The following is a 9,673-nucleotide window of genomic DNA, read 5'->3' as shown; positions in this document are numbered from 1 at the left end:
CCACTGTATATATTCATCCACAGAGTTGATGTGATCAGTGAAATGTTGGACTTCCTGGGCTTTAATTTTAACCCAGTTGTTGTCAACATATCTGAACCAATGGCTCGGTGGCACCCCTAAAAAGCACACCCCTTATCTACCTTACATTATTAGATGGTTAGTTAACCTTGAAACTGTTGATTAAGCATGACTCATTCATTAATACATGCTTAACAAATGGTGTGAAAGTACATTTATATGACATTCAACAGTATATAGAATAGTTAATTCATGTGTTATTAAGCATCAATAAACAAAGAGTATATTGGTTTTGGAAGTAATTAGCCTTAATGGGTACCGCATTAATAAATATGTTAACGTATAGCTTATTAGATATAAATCATCCTTACTTAATGTTTTCAAGGTTAACTAACCATTTAGTAATGATTAAGTAATGCTAAATAATTATGGGTGCAACGATACAGAAAATTCACGATTCGGTTCGGTTCGATACTTTAGTCTCGCGGTTCGATAGTTTTTCAATACAAAAAAGATACATTTCCATGCCCCTTTTAACTTGCAATTTATTTAAATAATTCTGAACATTTGTTTAACCTCAAAAGTACAGTTTTTAAATTAAATGTTGCTGAAACAGCAAGTTTCTCAGTGGATCTGCGCTCAAAAATGCAGCTTAGGTGGAGTAGTCGAACACAGATCCACTGATCTTTTAACACAGAGCATCTTCAGAAGACAAGCTGATGAAGTAAATTTTAAAAATCTCTATTGTTTGATACAAGTGTGTATTGAACCTAAACCACTGTTCGGTATGGTTCGATACGGGTACATGTATTGTTGCACCCCTATAAATACTGTATAGTTATTATGAAGTGTCACTGTTACATGTAAAGCAYCAGCACATTATTGTCTGGAGTTGTGTGTTTTTAAAAAGTAAAATAAAATTTCTACGGGTTGTAAATTTAAATTTCATAGTACAAAAAGGTCTGTTCAAAGAAGCACACCCCCTGTGCAGCATATAATTTCTCTGCTGTTGAGAAGAGAYAAACTGGTTATTTTTTGTTGGATTTAGGGAAGATTAAACCACAGCAACTCCTGGCAAAGTTTTTGTCCAAAACACTGTCACATTTGCCCAACATCCAGATTTGTCTAAGTTCCAAAAGCCCATGCTTTTAAGCAGTAGAGCACATCTGAAATGTTGTTTTCCTTCTTTTTTTTTCTTTCTGGCCCTATTTCAAAAATAAGCAGAGGCGTTGATTCTGAAAAGGAGCTTAGAACTGATAGAAATGTCCACAAGTCTGTCTTATCCTTTCTTTCTCATTCCTTTGAATTTACTGRTCATAGCTCTGCATGAACTACAATGTTTCCACCAGGAACAGATGACAGTTGTGGAGATCATTTACAGGATGTTTTATCAGTTAACCACTGAGACATGATGCAAGTTAGCTAAGCAGTGTACTGAAAAGTTAGAACACATTTTTGTCTTCTTCTTCATGAGCACATTTTGCATGTGTTGGACAGACAAACTTTKAACTCACTAACAAGAGGAGCAATTATTGACAAACTTAGTTCACATTTACCCATACACTAGACCCYGTGTTCAAGGATACCACTAGGGGGAAGTCTAGTAGACTTAAAGGGGCAATATCATGTAAAATGAACTTTTTTGAGTTTTATATCATGTTATAATGTTATACTCTCATAAAAAAACATGCCCAAAGCCTTGCTCTGACTCATTCATGCATGTTTGAGAAATCCTGCAGCGTTTTTAGGCAGCCATGCCGAGGAGCAAAACGACAGGTGGGGATCAGAAACGCCCCTGGGACGTGCCTTTAAGCCGAACTTCCTCATGGCAGAGCGCACCCACTCTCCCCCACCCCACACACCCCGCCCATGACTCCTGCAGGCTCTCAGGTGAAAGTGAAAGTGAAACCTAACTGTCTGCTGAACTCTCAACATTAGTTCTCACTCAGTGAAGCTGTATTTTCATTTTCAGATGCCAAGTAAACTGCATCATGGCAGCAGCCCCCCACCCCCTCCGCGAGCGCGACACCCCCGCGCATTGAAATGGGCAAAATGGAAGTGGTAGGTGGTTCTTAAAGAGACAGAGGACAATTTCATGGCATTTAAAAGAGGAAGTGATGAGAAGAAAAGTTTATTTTCTATTTAAACATAAAAACAGCATTTTGATAACAGCTAAATGTGACATAGATACTTTATTATGGTATAGTATTTAAATATATGCTTGAGAAACACATAATATTGGCCCTTTAAAGCAAAGCTTTTGAATGGAGGGTAAATTTAGTCACGTTTAATAAATATATCACCTACAATTTTTTCATTGTCTTTATTCAAGGATGTTATATTCCCATTTTTCACTAAACTGTCTGTGTTGATCAGCTAAAAATACTGTGTTGCCTAATATTATTTTGCTTTCATCATCTGTATCTGTTCTCTCTGGACAAAATAAAGCATGTTGCATATTCAGATACTCACTCAAGTACAAGGACATATACCCTTCATCAGAATATGGTAGCAATACTAGTTGTCATTGTCTTACATAGCACACTAAATGATGATTGGCTATCATCCTGATCAGGGAAAATCAGGCAGAGCAGGAAAATGCTTAACTACTGCACAAGTAACATTACTGCAAAACAGACCCCCCCCCCACACACACACACACCAAGTCACTGAGGTTTAGTAACTAAGTACATTTACTTTGTTACAGTACTTAAATATTTTTAAGGATTTGCAATTTTACCAAGTATTTTTAAAAAATCATTACTTTTACTTTTATTTTGATAAATTTAAAACCTATGTTACTTTAAAACTGAACACTCACATGTCTGAACTCATCGTGAGAAGAGTGGTTTTTGTGCTCTAAAAATGAAGTGTTGAATTTACTCAACCAAGTCATGTCAACTGCTCCCACTAAACCTAGTAGAGTAAATACTGAGTAAGTAAATTCAACAGTTTATTTCTTAGAGACTGTTTAAAAATACTTTTACTTTCCCAATTTTTGAGAACCGTTTTATGACTTTTACCTGAGCACTTTTCTCATCAGTGAAATTGAATTTTACCCAAGTCATTTTCTGGTAAGGTATTTTCATTTTTACTTAGTTAATTTTTTCAAGTACTTTATAGACGTCTGCCAAGACAAATAAATTGTTTTTAGAAAGCTAAAAACAAGACAACATGCACATTTGTTTGTTTTGTGTTATCACTGGCTGTTGTACATTTGGGAGCCAACCCAAGTTACTTTACACAAAACAAATCAAAAGGTTTAAAACTCAGAATAATTCAGAGTTTAACAGTAAATTTAAATGACAGCTRACTGCAAAAAAGGGCAAGCCAAAAGAGAAAAAAAATGTTTCATACATAACATAAATTTTATCCTTTTATCAGTGTAAACCATTAACTCTTGAATTTCATTAAGTATGACATAATAAACCCTAAATTTCATCAATGAAAACTTTCAGAAAAAATGCATTTTATCATCTTGTGTGCAGAAAAGGCCTTTCAATGCTAACTTCTTTTTAAACATCAGGAACTTCAAAATAATGTTATGAGATCTGGCAGAACTGCTCCTAAGATGAAAAGTCCCAGACTGTAATATCCAAAAGAAATGACACCCTTTCCTCTGGCTACAKAAGCTGAATAATAGAACTGTGAGACTCACTTCATCAAGCAAAATATTCAACTGCTTTGTGTTAATGTCACTCCTACAACTCATTTTAAAGCCATCTGTTGGAATAATTCAGTTAAAATTCAAGCTCAGAAAAATAATATATCATCATTAGAAGAGAATGAAAAAGGGCCTTGATTGACACATGGAGATGCCATCTTCAAAGTGTCGAGGCAAACCAAAAGAAGAAGAAAAAAAATCACCAATGTTGCTCTCATGTGTTTATAATCAATATGGTAGCATACTCAAAAGGGTTGAACAGGGAAGAAACACCGAACCGTCCAGACAGCTTGTTAGAAGTGCCAGCACGTATTCTAAATACAAATAAGGCGAAAAATAAAAGGTCATTACGATAGCTTTTCAAACCTGAAATTTAATTGCACGACGGGGGACGGTCGTCAGAATTACAGTGTCCTTCGTGGGCTCATTACTTAGCGAAGGTGATCATTTTAGCAGCCCATCAAACCCTTGACACCTTAGATGAATGACAAGTGGTCCACATCAAAATGCATGGTGGGCCGTTGTTTGACATTAGAGACTTTGGCAAGCGCTCTTCAGAATTATTATCTTTTTTACAAAACATGTCAGCTATGACAGGGTATGAAATCAGTAAAAGCCTTGTAAAACTAAAAGACAAGACTATGAATGTGCAATATATTTAAATAGCTTCCTAGGWTTTCAGCATAATGTAAGCAAAATAGAGTGCTGGTGAGATATCATATAACGGACAGAGGAAATGCTGTGAAGGATAAATAAAAATAAGCTAAATTCTCCCATCAGTAGCTATCATAGGCATGTATCACAGGATGCCCATGTCAATAAACTTACCAGCACTATCTTCAAGTCACAGGAAGCTGATCGATGAGGAGACGGGCTTCCCAGCAGCTTAGCATTACACCCATGTACCTACAGAAACACCTTTAACAGGAAAGTTTTTTATCTGGCTTCCTGATCGCTCAAAGAGGTTATCTCCCAAAGAGAGACAGCTAAGTCGTGAATATCACAAGCTCACTGTGCCAGGTTTCACTCAGGAGAATAGGGGGGCTTTCCTAAAAAAAGAGTACMTTTAGACTTCAAATACAAACTGACACCACTCGAAAGCAGCTTGGAAGCTATTTTTAAAAGTAAAAAGAAATCCATTCTGAAAGCTAGGATGATAAGCAGTCTCGAGTCGATGTGGCAATAAACAAGCGTGCAGTGTTTAGAAGTAATCCACCTAATAGCACAACACAAGTGCCTCCTTCAGTCTTYGCTCACAGTTCTGACAGTTACACGTTGGCTCTGCGGATGGTGATTGCTACATAGTGCATAATCACATCTTTGCTGATTAATTCTAATAAAATCAGCGTGAGGTTTGCATACATTTAAGACACAAAGGAAAAGCCTATATAATGTCTCRTGTGAGGGATGAAATAGAGTTCCAAATGTGGGAGGTGAGACAACAGAATGCAAATTATAACCCAAGTGCCTCATATAATGAAATGCTGCCATGCCAGACATTTATTGCTGCAAATCTTATATTATCCAAGCAGCCATTTGGAAGTCAGATTTCCGGCCGGTGAGAGTAGCATCATACTTTATGGCCTTCTTCTTGACTTAGCCACTTCAGGGGAATTGAATTTGGTGAAATTAAACAGTGCTGTGGTCTGTAATATGTTTGTGGACAAACAAATAGTATGCTATCTTTAGATACTAGGTCAGGTGTTGGTTAAATGACCGTCCTGATGATTTGATTGCGTTAGCACACAGGAGACGTTGTTGTGTAACAGATCAGTGTGCACAAAAGGACATTTACTGATCATATCAATCTTCATTTTGTAAYGAATCTTGTCTTGTCTTATTAATGTTGAGTTAGATTGTGTACTGGCCATGTCATCTGTGTGTAATAAGTCCGATTTCTGGTTATCTGAGTCAGATTCAGAATCTGGCAGCATTATGTAAAGTGTCAGAGAAATGACCCCAGAGCAGCGGGGAGAAAACAGACCTGTCAGGCACGTCACAGTGCAGTTATGTCGAGCTGTGACAAAATCCAATTATTTCCAGCAGAAGTGCAGTCGTTAAATAGGGTTCTATTGTTGGCGCCATCTGTTCTAATGTATCCGGCATGGCATGGTGTTTTGTCACGAAAAGACCAAAAATTGAACAAACAGCTGTCACTTTCAAAATGCATACCCATTAAATCAGTTTGCAAAATTGACATGGACAGTAAACAGCTACATTTCCTTCAACACTACTGTTTTCTCATTGTTTGAAGTCGTTTCTGAATTTTACCTCTTCCCTTTATCTGTTCTGCCTTACTATTATCACCTTCACTCTTTAACATGAAGTCTTCTTGTCTTATGCTGGACTTTGTCACACCAAAACATAAAGTTTAGATTGTAGCTGTCCTGAAAGATCTTTTAGTATCAGTTACTCAAATACTCAATAATACACTTCTTCACAGCTGTACATATAGGTTGTGTCCAAATTCAGGGGCTGTGTCCTTCGAAGGAAATGGCTCACCTGGTCTAATGGGTTGGGTCCGTTGTCGACCACAAAGACCAAAAGTGGCTGTGAATTTGAACATTCTATCCTTCTGCTTTATTCCCGCCCTAACCCTGACGTGGGCTGAGACAGATACACTGGACACATCCCTTAAACTGGGGGAAATGGAGGACACATTTGTGGACCGCAGTTGGAGGAACCTGTGGATTTGGACAGCCTTCGGTKCATCGCTGCAACGTTATCAGCCTTCAAATTCTGCATTCGAAGGATGCAGCCCTTGAATTTGGGAACAGCCATACAGCTTTATTCTGTTGTTTTTATGTTCATCCCTCCTGTGACTTCACAAAGACAATAAAGACATGAGTCATTCAGAGCCCTGAGTTAGTAGCTTTTTTGCATTGTCAGTAACACCATGTCCCTGGTACAGTATGTCTCTTGGTCAGAGGCTACACACAGAAGTGCCTGTCAGAATTCACTTCAGATCAAGGCTCATTGGGTCTCATGAAATAACATGTTCATATTCTTATCCTAAATTTCTCTTACTTTTGTTCGTACGAAGGGTTCGTACGAACATGTCACGTCAGATTCAACAAACTCTTCTATCTTCAGGAAAAGAGTGTAAATGAGGAGCATAAACTGATGAATACGGATCAGGTGCTCGTGCACAAGGAGAGGAAATTAGCATAATCTACCACCCCAAAAACACAATTTAAGGTTATGTTTCCTGCCCCACATACCAGGAAGTGTCCATTCATAAATGACATTGCAAAGTAAAAAAAGAAGAACTTTATGAGTTTGGAGATTGAAGTCCTACTCTCAGAGATCCAGAAAAAAAATTCTGTCATTTTTAGCAGCGTCAGACCTGCTAAACCCAAGGAATGAAGTGACGAGTGCTGTTAATGTTGTGTCTCCTGTAGGTCGTATACAGTCACAGAAATAAAAATCTAAATCATATCCATCTCTCTCTAGTCCTGCTCCAGTTTTTCTTTGGTCAATTTTTTTTATTTAAGTGTAAACAACGGTGTAATATAGTTTTCATTTATTCAGAAGAAGAGCAGTCGTGCACCGCTACAAACCCCCACCACCACCACTGCCACCACCCCCGCCTGGCTGTCTCCCCACTCCCGACTGTTGCAAGTGTCAGATGCGTTTCTGAAAAAAAGCGTTTTAAAATGTCTCCAAACTTCAATTAATGCATAATTTAAGTTGGTTTTTAGTTTGCAATCGTCATAATAATATTGTAGTGTTATACAACAGCATTAATTGCCAATTTAATTTAATCTAATCAATTTATGTTGTTAGTTACATTAAAAATCTAATTCCATTTCAAACAGAATAACCTATTGTCAACATAATTATGGCATGAGATTTATTTTCAACTCAAAATATCTTCAAACTAATGAAATATAAAGTTATTAATGAGAAAAATCTGTCTAGATAACAGCAGACTGACTGCTCGTAAAATATACGACAGGTCTGGACCACTCGTGAATTTTGTTCGTATCTGAAAAAAATCTTAGAATATGAGAAAATTGGTGAATGCCACAAATTCTCCTGAATCACTTGTATGCACAACTTAAGAACAAATCTGTTCGTACGAACGGTTCTTGCATGAGGCCCATTGTTCWGTGGCACAGGTTTAGTTGAAAAGAGATTTCTTATTTTGCAAAGGGTCAATATAACAAAGATCAGCAGCAGAAAAGAGAAAGATGTGAATCTATAGGAATGTAATTATTATGTATATTTAAATTTTGTAGTTGTAAGATATCTAAACAATCACATCTTCTTACAGTATGCACACTTAAAAAAACAGAAGTCACAGCAAACCAATTCAGAGTACATTCAGAGTTTGTTTCATGCCCAAATAATGGAAATATACCAGTTTTTTTATATAAACGACATGTCTTTCAAAACTTTAGCTTTCCTCCTATAGCACATTCTGTCACATTCAGAAGGCTTTTACTTTTTCTATGAATAGCATTTTCATCTGCAATGCTGGTAGATTTTATGTCCTATAGTTCTGGATTCGGACCAATATTGCACTCACTGGCCTGATAATGCTGATGGAATGGCTTGTGTGCCATCTGTCAGCTATGTGAATTTGAAAGTGGGGATCCAAGTGCATCTGTATATCTGACAAAAAGGGACACACAATAGGACATGGGAAGTAAGACAACAGACGGAACAGAGCGACTGAGGACAGGTTGAGGAAAACAATCTTTTTTTTCACCTGCTGCCATTTCTCAAAGTAACAGAAGGGAAAATATTATGGGAAATGTCAAAGACGGGTCTCTAATATAAACTGGGTTGAGAAATAATCCTTCGCATTGTTATAATCTTTCAACTCGCCCATGTGAGCACTTCAGAATAAGCTGAATTTCACAGAATCAGAACTTACGAAGTACTGTGAACTGATCATGAATATTCAGACCCCAGCAAACTTAAAATRAACTCAGTCTGACTGAGTGAAATAAATGTTGAAAAGCAGACATGTTTGRCATCGGCATAAAAATCCTTTAACAYGGTGTTAGCTTTTACTAATAACCCAACAGTGTCCAATTGCTCATTAATTGTTCCGTGGACTCTTGGTATGGAGTGTGTTAGGCTAATTTACCTGAAGCTCTGGTGCTTTTGACCCCGAAGAAACAAAATGAACTGAGAGCGTTAAGCTCAAGAAATCTGTGATTAACACTAAGACCCTCAGGGAAGAACAACCCCTCAGAGATATTTTTTTTTTCTTTCTGCCAAAAGGGGGATACGTTGAATCAATAGTATCATTAATTGCAGGGCGGAGTRGCATTCCTGGCTCCAATGATTCACTGAGGAAATGACCGTGAGCATTATAGCAGCACACAAATCACACTGGTGTGCAATAAGCATGGCTGATGGACAAAAGGCAGCTAGACTCCAATGTCCTTGAGACATMAACAATCAATTACACAATACAAGCGACAGCCCATTAAAACCTCATTGTCTGAATAGGGCTACAAATCTGACAACAAAAGCACAACGGCTGAAAAAGATTTAAAAAAGGATTGAAAACCTCAAACCCTTTGCTATTCATAAAGAAGGTGTGATTATGGTTTAATTTGCCAGTTGAATAACTTCAAATATTAATATTATTTGAGCAAGTGATTTTCAATTTATATAAGGAATATTTTGTTATCTTTTAGTATTTACTGATGCCTATGGGTAATTGATTAGTATAACATTTTTAAATGTAGAGCAGATCATCTTTTTGGGCCCTGACCTCAATATTTTTTCTTATTTGCTCCTTGTTGACTACCTGAACCTTTCCACATCATCTATGATTTAATTATTATTCAGTATTTTGTATCCAATTTTACCAAAGATGGTCAGTTCCCATTTAGCTAACCTACAAAATAATGACATGCAAGACACTGAATGTCAGTAATGCAAAATTCTAATTAAAATCCAACATTGTCATGAAAAAAATGTTTTTTTTTAAATTCTAAAAATAGTTAAAAATTGTCAAGGTGTTAAGGC

The 9,673-nt window shown here is 37.0% G+C and overlaps 1 protein-coding gene across 3 annotated transcripts in view; it reads right to left on the bottom strand.

The window, feature by feature from the left end:
- The window catches only part of chrm3a (cholinergic receptor, muscarinic 3a), a 97,637-nt gene that overhangs the window by 32,119 nt on the left and 55,845 nt on the right, over positions 1-9,673 (bottom strand). The window contains exon 1 of one of the 3 annotated variants that reach the window (XM_014001151.1): positions 4,511-4,740. The exons of the other annotated variants lie outside the window; for them this stretch is intronic. The gene's annotated coding sequence lies outside the window, so the exon portion shown is untranslated. Of the gene's footprint in view, positions 1-4,510; positions 4,741-9,673 lie in introns of those variants that run through there. 3 annotated transcript variants of the gene reach the window in all.

This window comes from Austrofundulus limnaeus, unplaced genomic scaffold (genome assembly GCF_001266775.1).
Source record: "Austrofundulus limnaeus strain Quisiro unplaced genomic scaffold, Austrofundulus_limnaeus-1.0 Scaffold0, whole genome shotgun sequence".
NCBI lineage: Eukaryota > Metazoa > Chordata > Actinopteri > Cyprinodontiformes > Rivulidae > Austrofundulus > Austrofundulus limnaeus.
The sequence above is the reverse complement of the archived record's forward strand: the minus strand, read 5'-3'. Positions and strand labels throughout refer to the sequence as shown.